Here is a 15,489-nt window from a genome sequence, read left to right as displayed (position 1 = left end):
CGTGGTTGTGCCTTGGCTGACTTTATTCGAATTTGGTATGCTTGATAGTATCAAGTCTAAGAGGAGAGGCAGTACTCTGAAGATAATAAGTTGTAAAAGATATCCATACAGGTTTTGATTATTAACCGCTTTCAAGTCCTACAATGTCTTCAAAGTTGTGTACCTACATCACACAGAGTCAGCATGGCAAGGAAATTATATCCTATGTCTTTGATTTAGGTTTTGATGCTTTTTCCTGACTCAATTATTTTCTAGTTTAGACTTTAAATTACTTTTAATATTATATGTTTAAATCCTAATGAAAAATGAAACAAAGACGTATTTCTCCCAGGAATATTGTAAATAAGAGAGGGCTTCAACTTGGATTAAACTTGATATTTGTATAATAATTGCTTGTAACAACCTTTCCAAATATAGCAAGCTGAATTTAGTATTTCCATTAAAAAGAAAAAACTTTTCCAATGCAATGACATGGTATAAAATAATACATTTCATAATCTTACAACCATGACGAAAGTAATATTAATAGACTTGGTAGAGAAGTGAAACATAATTGCAGATATGGATTTATTCCCCAAGGAGCTTTCCCTGTTGTCCCTGTACAGCTGGTTCCGTGTGAGCAATGCCTGTCCTGTCCAGGGCACTGATGGGATAAGGGAGGATGAACCCAAAGAGGAGTCCATAAAGATGCATTTGGTCAATTGAAAAACTACACACAGAAGTAAAGGATGAGAAAACTGAAATGGACAGATGGCTGCATATGACACTTTTCCTAGGTAAATGCTTTGCCCATGTCTTGCTGATGAGATTCATTGTCACTGTGCTGTCCCACACAGCAGAGATGGCAGTGCAGATTTCAGCTCAGACTTGGCCATGTAGACAAGCACATCTGACGCTACCATCAGGAGGCCACAGGAGAAAAACCCTGCTCCTCTGCTCTAAAGCTTGGTGAGAAACACGTGGCCTGATCTACCGAGGGAAGCAGCCAGCACTTCGGAATCTCATGCTCAAGTCAGAGAGAACAGGAAGAAGTTGCATTTCTCAAACCTGACAGGGATGAAAGTATGGGGAGGCTGGGGTACCAGGTGAGCAGTGGAAATGATCAAATAACAGGACTTTTACTTATTTTTCCTCTGCAACTTCGCAACTGGGGTGCTGTGTGTTCTGGTCCATGGGGAAGAGCCCTGCAGAAAGCTCTTCAGGTGTGCTCTAAGGAGGTCAGCTTCATCTGGGGATCACACAGCAAGAATGGTCAGAGCAGAAAAGCTTCCCAAAAAGAGATAATAAGTGAAAAAAATATGGCCTCTGGAGCTGAGTGAACTTGGCTGCAAACCTATGAAGTACACTTAATTTCTTGACATCATAGAAAGAAATCAATCCTTTATGTTGCAAAAAAAAAAAAAAATCCCCACTACCAAGGGAGGAGCAAGGACATTAAAATCATGACGGGGTAGAGAAAGAGCCTGGTAATTATTATCTTTCCTCTCAGTGCTCCAAAAACCATTCTCAGGATGAACATCCTTGTAATGTATTTGCTTGTTAACTGAATCCAAGAACAGCTCTATGGCCCAATGTTCTTTGCCTCCTACTTCCTCCTCCCAGTAACGATGGCCAGAAGAGAATTTGTTCCTACCTGGCACAGCTTGGAGAGTATTGTGTCTTCTACGGTTTTTAGGAACAGCTTGCTCACCTAACAAACCCTTAATATGTTTCCCACCATCTGACCTCGGCAGCAGAGGGTGAGCTCTGTCTTCATCCAGATTTATGTCTTCTGCAATAAAAAGGAGAGATCCATTACTTGTTGGCATTAGGAAAAGAACTTCCGATTCCATGAACGTTGCCCAAAGAGGGGTGAGAAGCACAGCGCAGGGACCCAGGAGTCCTTCCCACAGCCTAGGACCTGAGCCCGTCCCACCTGCAGACCTGGAGATCTTTCCTTCCACGGAACTTTCTCCAAAATCCTTTAGCTCTGCCCCTAATCTGTGCTGTCCTATCGGAGGATCCCAGGACACGTGGTCGCCCACCTGGGAAAGGGGTGACCGGGGTCTGATGCTCATGAGGCTTTCCAGGCCCTCACACAGGGGCACTGCATCCAAAAGGAGAGAGGAAAATGGCCCCAGAGGCACCAGGACAGACAAGGACGTCAGCACTAGGCGGTGGGGTCAGGATGCTCAGGAGAGGATCTTAGGTAGTGGGGAGGGGAACAGAGGAGGAAGGGAGGAGGGGTCGGAGAGGAGCAGGCAGAAGCCAGGGCGGCCTGGGCAGCGAGACTGTATTCAGGGCTGGACCTTGACTAGGGATAATGGGGAGAAGTGAGATGGGAAGCACCAGAGAGTATGAAGAGTCCCCACCACTCATCAAGGTTCTCTGTAAAGAGAGGAGAGAAGCAGTGTAGCAGGCAGGGGAGAAATTCACCCCGCACCAGTCCCTGCTGACCGCTTTCTCTGCAGGAGAAAAGCCCTCGCGTGTGCAGTGGGGACAGAACCCCACAGACCTGGGGACACGGGGCTGCAGGAGCTGGGGGGAGCAGAGCCCTGTCCAGCGCTCAAGGGTCTCATGGGGCCACAAGAGCTCTGGAGCTGCTGCCCAGGTCAGGGAAGTGCAGCCCCTGCTCCTGAGCTTGCAGACCCCGCCCTGGCCCAGAGGCGATCTCCCCGCGCCCAGGCTCTGCCAGGTGCGGAGCTCTGGAATCCTCTGGGGCCTGGGTTTCCTTCCCATCCTGGTGCTGCTGGGAAGGGCAAGGTTTCTAACTGTGGGGCTCAGGGTGGGAAACCCTGGGTCACCGGCACCGCCCACGCAGGAGAACTGTGCACCCTGCTCTCTTTAGCTTTTAGGCCGCATGGGGAGTGGTTCTGATTGGCTCCAGGTATGACCTGACATGGGAGCAAAACCACAGCACCAACTGACTTGACCTGGAAACTCCAGAACCAGGAGACAAAGTGAAACTTTTCCTTTATGGAAGTTGGTATATCAGGTGTGTGTTAGGGCAAAGCAGCACCTACATCCCTTGTTTATTCACTCAAGAGTTTTCTCTCGCATCCTCTCCCCCATCAGCGTGCGGTTCTCACATAACCCCGGGCGCACAAGTCCAACATGAAGCCGTCTTCCTGGTTCACAGGAGTCTTCCAGATTACAGGGCCGAACCTTTCCTCTCACACTAGAACCCCACATAGCTGAGGTGGCAAACATGAGGTCACTTTAAATCGTTCCTTCATAACTGCCTGCAAATCTCCGAGCTTCCTTCAGACCTGCAAGCAGATGGAGACAGTAAAGTCAGCTAGTGAGGGGGCAGGCAGGGCTGTTGTAGGGAACAGTGCTGGTGTCAATGGTGAGAATCAGGACTGCACTCACCGTTTGTTATGGAAAGTTTACTTTGTTCTGAAAACAGTCACACAGAAAATAAATACATGATGATACAGATAGAATTTTCAATTTAGCTCAAGAAATAAAGCAAAACTTGCCAAGTTCTTTAGTGACTGTCTCTAAAAATAGAGCTAAAGGATTATTAATTAATGAAACCCCAAATAAATCGTTCCTAACATTTGTCTTGACATGATTTGTACAGTCTTTGGGAACATTTATTTATCTTTCTGGAGTTTGAAGCAGAAAAGGTCTTTACAAAATGTCTGTTGCTGTTCTACAGTCAGTCACCAAGAGATAAATATTTTGGTGTCACACAGATCGAATTATCAGTTTTGCATAGAAAATAAAAACAGAACTTAACAATTTCTTCAAAGGTGCGCCCTAAAAAAAAACATAAAGCAGTATTAATTTGTGAATCCCCAGAAAAGTTGTTTCAAGTCATATATATATATATATATATTATAAATTTGTAAAATATTTGGAAACATTTGTCGAACTTTCTGGAGTTTGATACAGGAAGACAGAAATGGTCTTTGCAAAATGTATGTTGTTGTTCTGCAGTCAGCCACACAGAGAGATAAATATTTTGATTTTACAAAGGTTGAATTTTCAGTTGATCTCAGAAAAGTAAACAGAACTTCAGTGATCCTTCAGTGGTTCTTCAGTGATTCTCCCTAAAAGAAAAGGCAAAGAATATTAATTTTTATAGCCCCAAGAAAGTTATCCCAGCCTTTGTCTTCGTATGGTTTGTAGAAAGTTTGGAAACATTTGTTCGTCTTTCTGCAGTTGGAAACAGAAGCACAAATGGCCAGGTGTCCTCAATTTCCACACAGGACACCACTGAACTTGCTAAGAATCCGACTATGACTATCACAAGCAGCTTGTTACAGCTAACTTTTTACTCCTCTAGTTTTGTTTATATCTTCAGGACATTCCCAAGTGAACTGCAAATATTTCCTCTCTACCCAGCAAACATTTACCATGGTACTGCTCTAGCTAGGAGCTGCTATGCACAAGGACCTCAGGAGAAGCCAGGTGCAGGTTCTGCTCTCCCAAGGTGACCTCTGCAGCCCTTATTACAACCCAGGGCTGGGAGCACCATGGGACACAGCGCAGTAAGGGGCCTCGGCAGCCTGGAGAGGGAGTCTTGTTTCTGTCTCATTACAAACATTGTGCCTTAAAAGACAAATGATTTCATAGGTTTTAAAAATCAAAGAGAAGAAAAAACAGTTCACTATTTTCCTTTACCTACATAGAACTACTTGAGTTATCCTACACATATATCCAGAATAATTTTATCCCACAACAAAAGTATTACTCAAAAATGCTATCTTGTAATTTTTCACTTTCACTTAAATGGTAATTTTACAGACTTGCTCATAAAATTCAGCACACTATTGAAGTGTCATTGAGTAGCTAAATGATCTTTCCTTTCATTAGTAATGTACACCGAGCTGGTACTTTCATGGCACTCACCTAACAAAGCTTTTCCTTATTGTGATAAAATAAAGAGCAAATATTTAAATTTTCATCTCAGAAAGCCATAAGATGTAAGAAGTGGTCTTGTGATGAATAAAAGTGCAAAGTTAAATAGTCTCTCAATATAAAAGTCGAAGACAAAGCAATAAATTAAAAACAAAATGAAGCAGAGAGCCATTTTCTTGATTCAATGTCACATAAGATCCAGTCCCATTATACACGGGGCCTGTGATGTGCTAGAGATCATTACAGTAGGAGAATGAATAGGAGCCTGGACCTGTAGTCTCCGTGTCAGGAGGGGGCAGTGTCTGCAGATGCACAGTCAGAGCTAATCCACCCTCTGCCTTCTCCCAACCTGCTCCCTCTCCTGCCAACCTTGGATCCCACCAGGCCCTGACTCCAGCCTCACCAGAGTGCTAGGATGTTTTCTCTCCTCCTCCACCACCTCAGTATGAGTTCTGAGTCTCCCGCAGTCACTGCTCCCCAGTAAACTCTACTCACAAGGCAGTAAACTCCATGGTGCAGTTACATTAAAGCCCAAGCCATAGGGTCAGATTGTTAACCTTGCTCCACTCACAGACTGCAGTGCTCTGCACCCCTCAGAAGGTTAATCAGAAAACCCTGAGTGTGGGCTGCAGCGATCCCCAGGATCTGCCCTCTGTACACATCTCTACTCCCGTCTCTTCTGCCAGTTCTTCATTATCTTTCAAGTAATATTTGCTGCTTTTAGCAGGAGACACAAGAGGAAGCACTGCTTATTCTTGTCTATATCATGATTATGACGTAGTTTGTCAGGTATGTGATATTTTTGACATATTAAAATAATGAGTGTGAAATGACTTCCTTTTAAGAAATTGTTTTTCATAAATTCTTCAATTAAAAATAGTTAAATGATTTCTTTCTAGTAGTTGTGGTTTTATTGTGTGGTGAATTCTAAATTTCCTTTACTGAAAAACTCACTTTTGTTCAATTTCAGGAGAAGAATTTTAGCAGAATTATCGGGAATGTTAGCATATCCTTGAAGAGATTTTCATGTTAGGATTAATGTGGTCAGAGATGAATTCAGTCTGGATGGATTTTTATTCCCTGGTCTGATTTAGAGGGCATTTATATTTAATCAATATCTGTCTTGTGAGAAAAGATTTATTCAGAAGGAAAACCTGAAACTAAGTGCGATTTAAAAGTTAGACAAGGAAATCAGTGTTACAAGCATCATCGTACTTGCATCTAGGTCCAAAGTCAGAATTTTTCTGATGTCTACAATGGGAAGATGATATATGATGTCTCTGGTAGCAGTGTTCTTCTTTCTTTGTTGTTTAATACAGGGTCACACTCTGTATCCAGGCTGGCCTTGAACTCACAGCAATCGCCCTGACTGAGCCTCTTGAGCGCTGGTATTACAATTGTGTGCCATGCCTTGCCCTTTCCGTAAGTTTTTTTGTAATGGTATTTTTCCTTAAGTTAGTTCTAAAGATGCTTTCTCAGGGGCTGCCTGAGCCTGGAGAAGCAGGGAGAGCTAAGAGGAAGCGCCCTGGGCAGCAGCCTCCTCACTCCAAAGGGAGCAGCCTCACTAGGCCCAGCTCTGGGTCCTCAGGTTCTGAGTTCAGGAAAACCTGGAGTAGACAGGGAATGGTTGCCTGGTAAGCAGGACACGGCTCTCTGCTGTGTCTAGCAGCATGTGGAGCCTCAGTTGGGACACTGAGTGGGGGAACAGTGTCCTAGGCCCCTTTGGAGCAGGGCAGGGGCAGCTTCTGCTGTGCAGACCAAGGCCAGGGGCACTTTGGGATCTGTACTCATTGAAAATGTAGAATTTAAAGAGCAGATTGACCTGTTCCATTGACTACGGTGATAGAATCCTGGACCACATAACTAGTGATTGACACTGACCTGTGATGGCTTCTAGCCCAGTGACTAATGTTGCTGTTCTTAAATGGACTACGCTGTCCTTAAATGGGCTCTGCACTACTTAATTTATATACTGGTTAACAAATACACTTAATGACCCTGGAGGCCAAGAACAAAATAGGCTATAACTATACCTGCATGGTGTTTAGAATGATTTATTCAGTTCTCAGTATATCCTCTTTTCAGAGGATTCCTGCCTAATTCTCTCTGATATTTTTACCCCTTACAAAGGCATTTGTTCCTTATTCAGGGAAAAAGTGGCCTTTCTTACAGAGGTAACCACTGGTGATTGAACATTTAAAGCATGACTGATACTGTTTCAGATTGGTCAAAGGTTTTCATGGTAATATGATGTTACATTTCCGGGCATTTGCCTACTTATGTGTTCTTTTCTTTTCTTTTCTTTTCTTTTCTTTTTTTTTTTTATCATTTTAAAGGAAAATCATGAAACAGAATTTCAAAACAAGAATAATAAATTAAGTCATATATTGCATATTGGGATCTTCAAAGTAGTTACCCCTAATAGAGGAACCAGTCCCGTATAAACATTGTAGCCTCACTAAGGGAAGAAGCAGAACAATAAACAGGATCCAAAATGTACCTTTCAGTCGTCTGGCTGACCGGCGTCTCCTGTGACGGAACCACAGCGCCCCTGCTGCAGGCAGCACCTCTTTGTCCACGCTGATTTTCTGTGTTCACACCCCTGCCTCAGTTCTGAGCTCAGGGCCATTCCCACTGGGTTGGCCAAGTCCACTCCGCCCTCCAGCTCTCCTCTCACTGTTTTCTCAGGAAGCCCAGTAGTTCCTCTTGCCCACAGGCCTTGGTAAAATACTTGTGTTTAAGTCATTTCCAAAGCATAAAATTTGCATCTTTCTTGAGATAGCAGTTACCTCTCTTGTTCAGTTCATCACCGATCATGGAGCAGGCAGTCAATGACTTTATGAAGAAAAACCCACCGATCTTTATCAAATGTGGTGTGCGAGACCTTTGGGTCCTGTTCTTCACACGGTTTAAATAACTCGACTTCTACACACTCTACACCTTCCTCATGCAATAGGTACATTTGTCTTGTGAAAATTAATACAGAGTTATTTAGTTCTCTGAACAATATTTCAGATCAGAAAGAGTTGTTGAAATATGTGCAGATTTTTGCTTTTCTTTCCAGAATAAAAGTACATAATGTGGACAACCACTTGATTTTCAAGATTCACACGCTGCCCTTGAGTGCCCCTTACTATGCTGCTGCATGAGGAAGAAAGAAAAACAGAACCGAAGTTCGCCACCAACTTCCCTCCTCTCCCTGCCCACAGGGAGCCCTTCTCATCTCAGAATTTCTCCATCTGACCAAAGGCCTTTCAGCCCAAGCCTTGGCAGTTCAGCACTGAGGGACACAGAGATGGGCTGCTGCTTCTCTGTAGTTAGGACACAGATGGAAAAAACATATTTCAGGCATAATGTGCTTGTTGGAAAAATTTCATAATAATAAGGGTCTCTTACTTTTTTTTTAATTTTCAGAGTGATCAGTCCAATATCTGAGAAAATATGTGAGCAGTAAATAATCAATTCATTCTTTCAGAACATTCAAAGGATTTTCTACAATCAGTCTGAGCATTCTCAATTCTCCCCCAGTGCATGTAGCAGTGGCCTAGAAAATGCGGAGGAGAATGTGGAGTAATGAGGGAAGCTCTGCGTCAGGGCACATAGAGGGTGTCCTGTAGTCCACCTGAACCCAGTGAAGAGTGCGTCATGGATGTGCAGGTTGAGCTACCAGCCTTTTAAGCTTCCTCTGCATTACAAATGTGATCCATGTCTCCTCCGTTCCCAACATGATTCGGCAGAGTTCTGATCCCCACCCTAAAGTATTTCAAGGCTGCACACAGAACTGCAGGATGGGACCATGTGATCATCTCCCACTGATGCTCATGGAACCTCCAAGGTGACAGGTGCTTGGCAGCAGAATTAGGGCCAATTGGGGGACCCCAGTCTTTTTCAGGGAATAATCCTAAATAACTAATCCCTTTAGATGTTTTGGCAACAAGTGAACAAAAATGACCTAGAAGAGCTACTTTTAGAAGTGTACTAATCATCTCATCATCTCATATATTTCCTGTATTATCTAATTCACATAGTAAATAATTTGATAAAAATTCCTCTCCCTAGGTATGTGGTTAAGCTTGACTACACTTCTCCCTGCTACACAGGTTTTAGCCCGGGTTTACAGATCGGTCAGAAGCCCACTGGGTCTCAGCAGGCAGCAGCCTCATCAGACCTCAGCTTCACCCTCCCAAGCCCCACTCCTCCCATGGTTCCAGGGGACCATCTATGCAGCCCGTGAGTCCCTCACCTTTCCTCCAGGTCTGCTTACTCCTCTCTCCTTCCGTGAAGTTGCTCAAGTTGGAGCAGGCAGAACCTACCGAGGGGAAGGGCAGTGACTTGAGTTACAGGAGTTCTAAATCAGGGTAATTTTCAGCCTGCTCATGATCTGCTGCTGTCCTTTTTCATGGGTGCTCCTGATGGGGCTGAATCTCATGGTCTCCCTCAGGACCCCTCAGGGCTCTCCTTTCTCCTGAAGTCAGGGGGTGTCTAGTTGCATCCATGGCAGCCCCACTGAGCAGCTCCTGGCCACACCTGCCCACGTAGGCACAGCACTCCCAGAGGAGTCAGCAGAGCCTGAGGTTCAGGTCAGCATGATGTCACATCATATAAATATTAATTATAAGAAATGGGAGGTTTTGTGAAAATTTTGAGTCATGTTACACTTATTTCAAATCCATGAAACAACAGAATTTAACTTTATGAGAAAAAGAAAAATATAAATAAGAACCACACTGCCCGTTAAATGCTACTTGCACATTAGGCATCCCTGAGCTGGGCACTGAGCCGAACACTTTAGACAGATCTGGAGCCAGTCCCTGGTAGCAGTGGTGAGGGACACCAGGCCCTTCACTGTGAGGGGCACAGAGCTCCACGCTGTGTGACAGTGAGGAATGTGTAGCTGTGGGCCTGGGGAGCATTTGGAACCCACAAGATGAGGGTCACCTGGGCCCTGTGGGGGAAGCAGTCAGTCCAGGAAGAAACAAAAAAAGAGGGACCAGGAAGAGAAAATCCCAGATAAGATCAAGTACAAGAGCCAAGAATGTGCAAATCGAGGAATTCTTCCTCCTCAGGATCCTCTTGTTGAATTTGTGTGAATAAGGTTTTCTGTTACTCTTGACTTGTATATAACCGTTGTCCCATAATCCCTCCATGAATGAGTCAACCCTCACAGTCTCCCCTTTACCTCGGGCTCTTCTGCATCTCAGGAGAACAGTAGTGATCATCAACGTGAGGGCCAAGAGCATAGCCCGTGCCACTGTCCAGGTGCTGACCCGGGAACAAGGTCTCTGGAAACTGGGATGCCAGTGTCTATCAATGTGAAGACGTGAGATCAGCAGAGAAATAAGGACACTCTCATTCAAGAACAACTTTCTCCATAGATTTAAAAACATGCTTAGAGGCTAATAAGTGAGTGAAATAATTGATGTTTAATTACTTCTGCATATTTTCAAGTTATATAAATATGAAGATGCATTATCTAAGTCGTGCTCTACCAGACAGGTTTGGGGGTCTTCTGGCATTAGGATTAATGATAATTAGATTTCCTAACTCCAGCTCTTCTTTCTCTTTTTAAAAAAATTTTATTTAAAAGGAAAAAGAGAAAAAACAAAACAAAACAAAGCAGTGTAAGGGTACAAGTAATACAGAACTACAAAAAAAAAAAAAAAAAACAGTAAGAAATCACCAGTTAATAGATTACATATTATCATCTTAGAGATAGTTGCTCAAGTCACAGTATCAAAGCATACAAAGTGGACATTCAAACAGTGAGACTGCAAACAGTTGTGTTCAATGATCCAACCAAAAACATTAATATGGTCAGCTATTTAACACCCCTAAACATACTTGCTGTTGTATCTCTTAGAGCACTTTTTTCGCTTCTCTTTTTTACAACAAAATTTACACATTTTGGGTTTTATTACTCCTTAGTTCTTATTACTTTGGGGGGAGAGAATAAAATCAAATATGGCAAAACAAAACTGTCAGTCAAAACCAAGGATAGACATAGCACATGATGTAAAAACAGAGTACAAGTTTATCAACAATGGTTATCAACGATGTCTCTTGTTTCCTTAAAAAGAATTGTCTATCTCATTAGGCATTATAAAGTTGAACAAAACAGTAGAGAACAAGACCAATAAAACTTAAGCATTGTAAACATTACAGGACTTCCAAAGGAGACAGTAGTCAAAGCAGAATGGGCATCTTAGTGAATCATATTGCCTTCAAAGTAGTTGCCTATACCCTCAAACTTGATACTGTCATACAGAATGGAACAGAGTCTAGTCAGTCAAAACAAGATAGTGGGAGTATTACAGGACTTCAAAACAAGTTAATAGGAAATCAAAAAAAGTTACTATTATATATCCTGCTATTTTTTTAAAATTTTTCCCCTTAATTAAAAAAACCATAAAAAATAACTAAATAATTTTTTTAATGAATAAGGGAGAGATTGAGATAAAACAGGACATAACAATATAACAATACAGGTCAAAGCATGACTGTTTCAGCAACCTAGTGCTTCACCACCAAATAACCCAACTTAATAGTAGTTACCATAGTGTCTGTCTCTTTCCTTGAAATATTTGAATAAAACTTCATATACTATTGCTTCAAATATTTCCATATCAAAGCTCTTCTCTTTCTCAAAAACATTCTGCAACTCTCTGTTGGCATGAAAGTCTAACTCAACCTGTGGACACTGTCTCACTTCAAAATTTGTTTCAATAAGGTTCTCATTAGAAACTTACTCCTCTGATACAGAATTTGCCTTTATAATTCTTCAACAGCTCTTTATTTCTCTACCTTTATTGTATGAGTTATCAAACTATTCCACAAAAAGGATTTTTTTTAAGTAATTCCTCCAGATAAAGGCCATTTTATACTAATTCCAAAAGACATTAACTTCTGTATCAATATGGCAATATATATATGGCATTTATTAAGTTATTAAGTACTGGGCATATTCAAAAATGATAACACATTATATACAACATTTTATATGCCATTTGGGGATACAGAAAAACACAGCTCAGAATAAACAGGGGAGCACAGAGAGGTGATCAGCACAGGCAGAGCTGGGTGAGGCTCCTGGACAGGGCTTAGTTTCCAGGACAGCGGGAAACAACTCCTGTGAGCAGAAAGAAGGAGCCCAGCAGGTAGCTCCATGGACAGCAGGGCTGTGCGTGGTGGGGTGGGGCAGGAGGTGTAGAGAAAAGGAGACAGGGGCAAAAGCTGAGGCTGCAGAGAGAACAGATGCACAGGGAAGGGCCAGCGAGGTCCCAGGCTGCGTGATTTCTCTGTGACCCAGGAAAGCCATCCAGGAGGCTCAAGGAGCTTTGGAGCTGCTCTGGATTCCTGTGAACATCGCTGTGGACATAGCCCAGCACGGACTGTGGGGAGCAGTGCTGCTCTGCCCTCAGACTCGAGGTGTGAGTGACTCCTCAGGAGGGTCTATGACACGGACAGTGGGGTTGTTCCTGTGTAACAAGGTGGGGATTATGGTTATATTTAGCTTCTTTCCAAATAAGACTTGGAAATGTTGACCTGGACCATACTCCCAGTCTTCCCATCAGGGTCATTGCTGGTCCCCCTCCCTCCTCAGCACCCACATTGCAGAGTGAGGGCTCTGAGGGAACTCATCTGCTGCTGAGAGATGTGCCTCCTTCTCCTCTCTGAGCACAGAGTTCCTGATCCAACAGGACACAGGTGCTCTTGAGCTTTCCTTCACTGTGACAGAGCTTTCTACATGGACCAGGCCATCTTCTAGTACAGACATTATCACAGAGTCAGGTGATGGAGGACATCCCTGTGGGTCCCTCCACTGGAGCTCAGGGTCTGAGTACCACCCCGAGGATGAGCAGGTCCGTATGATGCCCTGAGTGTGGATATGAGGAGGGGCACTTGAGGCTGGAGGAACCAAAGCAGTGATGAGTTTATGACCATGTCAGATGGGCCAGTCAGCTGATGTTTGCTAATTAACCTCTCTAGGAATCTCATCTCTGTTTATGAAAACTGAGTTACAGAAATATTGGCCATAAAGTTTTTCCCAAAAAAAATAATTTAAATAAATGAAATTAACTCTCTTAGCATTTAGCAAAATATCTAATACTAAGAAGTTCCATATTTTTTGTTTCCTTTTCCTCCATCTCCAAAGGTATTATTTATCCTCCTATCTGATAACCCCCTGAGATAAGTGCTGAAATACTCTGCCAATCCAGTTGGAGGCAGAGAGCTGAATATCACACAGCATCTGACAGTTTTTTGTGGTAAAATACAGTGGATCTCAACTTTCACTTAGGTCTTCTTCATCTGCAGCACAACTCTCCACAAGAACCTGTGACCTGGGCATGGTCCTGTCACCATGGTCCAGTCCATCAGACACCAGCAACGCATGTGAGCAACAAATGCAAGAAGGTTGATGAAACTAAAAACTGTTCCCTTTTACTTTTAATTCAGTTTAAAATTTCACAACCACCCACAGCTAGAACACCATATTTTCTACCTATATGTCCTTTTTGTGTGCACAGTTGCAAGCTAAGCACTGCACAGGCTGAGTGTACAGGACTGGACTTAAGATACTGATGGGAGTGATGCACTGAACATACCCTGAGCATCCTTAGCCAGTGACCATGACCCACAGGCAGCAAACCATCCCATTGGCTGCACTTCTTCTCCAGGTCTGACTTGGAGTCATCCTCAAAGTGGACAGAAAGGCCTCACTGAGGGGAACTAGAGCCTCAGAATGGAGGATGTGGAGACCCAGCAGTGTCCACCCACTCTCTCACCAGAGGCTCCTTGCTTGTTGCTATTCACAGGAGCACTGGGTCAGGGTGAAACTCAGCAGGCAGCAGGGAACAGCAGCACGGACACAGCAGCACGGACTCCTCACCGGCCCCACGGCTGTGTCTATCTACAACACTGGTCTAGGGTGAGGAGGTGGGGAGAGGACAATGGAGCTAGGAGCAAGAAATGAAGCTGCAGAGCTGATCCCCGGAGAAGAGAAGCCCTGCTGAGGGCAGCACAGCATCTCCTTGAAGGGGAGACACTGAGGAGAGGGGCAGGGATATTGCCTCTGGTGGATGCGAGCAGCGGAAATTACAAAGCTTGACCTTGGCTTCATCTTAATTTAATTTTATGTTGTGGTTGATGTGCTTAGGTTGAACCCACAACTACTGCCTTACTCCTTTCTAGAGCACAGAGACATGATGGCTCTGAAAAACTCTCCTGTTGGACCCATGAGATAAAAACCAGAGACCCCAGCAGGTGGTCACAGAAACACTGCTGGTATGGGAACAAACCCCAGGCAGGCAGGACAGCTGGTATCCAGTAAGTAGTTTCAAGATGGGAAGTGTGCACTGCTGAGTGTGTAAGTGAAAACACAGGGAAAGCTGATTCCTATGGAGCGTGGAATCCTTCTGTGAAAGAACAGAACTCTCTGGACAGAACAAGTCAGGCTGCTGCAGAGGAATAAAGTCATGCTCCAGGAGACACAGCTGACAATCTGGCCTCGGATCCACAGCCGATTTTTTTTAATTCATATAACTAAACATTTTTTGGACTCAGTTGCACAAATTCTAGAGAATGTATGTAGAGTCTCTAGGAGGGGATGTGTCAGGGTCACCCCAGAAGTCTCCAAGAATAATGAAGATCTCACCAGAAGGTGAGGCTGGGGAAGGGAGGAGCAGGGTCAGGCTCAACCAGCCCTGCAATTTCCTGTGTATGTGCATCTGGCAGGTGCTGTTCCATTGCATGTAATGGGCACCACCTGAGAGAACTCCCGGGCACCTCCTGGAAGATGCGGGCTTCCTAACTTAGACAGGGGCTGACTTTTGCTCCACTATCACAGAGATTGTGTGGAGAAAACTATTGTAATGGTTGATTGATTGTGTCAATGTGTGAAGTTTAAGAATTTATCTAAATATGTTCAGCAATTTCACACCTCAGGAGGTGCCCAGAACCTGGGGTAGAGCAGCCTTTAACTTGGAGGGAATAAAGGGCAAATCAGGATGGATGGACTGCATTCTGAACTTCAGAGGAGCTCCAGGCTTTACCCTAGGCTTAGATGTCATCTTCTGGCTTGTAGCACAGTCTTCAGTTTCTGCCTCTGATTGCTCAGCCTTCAGGTGTAGACTTTTACCTTTCTGGCATGGACCTTTCAGCTTGCCATCACAGACCTATTCCCTGCTTGATATAGATCTGCATGGGACACTACAGTGAGCTCCAGATCCTGTACTGAAATCTTCAGTTTCTACCATGCAGACACCCTCTTCAGGGCTCCTCACCCAATGTTGTGCTGACCACTGCAAGTCAATCTTCTAATGTCTTACACATCTGCATACCTTGGGTTATATCTGTTTAATGCTGATACACTGACTGGTACAGAAATGAAGTTTCTGCTTTGCAGAATTTCAATCAAAAGATTTCTGAATACAACCTGCTAATAAGTTTCTTTTCTGGTATCCCTAAAATGTGGAAAATTGTATGACCTCCTGATTTACTAGGTAAATGTGAGACAAAGGACACTTCAGTCCTGGCAGGAATTGCTGTGATCCACAGATTATTCTTCCATCTGCCTCAGGCTTTCAGAGATGGTGGCAGGCAGAAAACACAGGAGACACACACAGGTTGGTGGACCTGGAGAAT

The sequence above is a fragment of the Cavia porcellus genome, unplaced genomic scaffold, assembly GCF_034190915.1.
Source record: "Cavia porcellus strain 051 isolate PalLab524CR breed Dunkin Hartley unplaced genomic scaffold, mCavPor4.1 scaffold_2, whole genome shotgun sequence".
Taxonomy (NCBI): Eukaryota; Metazoa; Chordata; class Mammalia; order Rodentia; family Caviidae; genus Cavia; species Cavia porcellus.
This window is presented reverse-complemented; position numbering follows the sequence as displayed.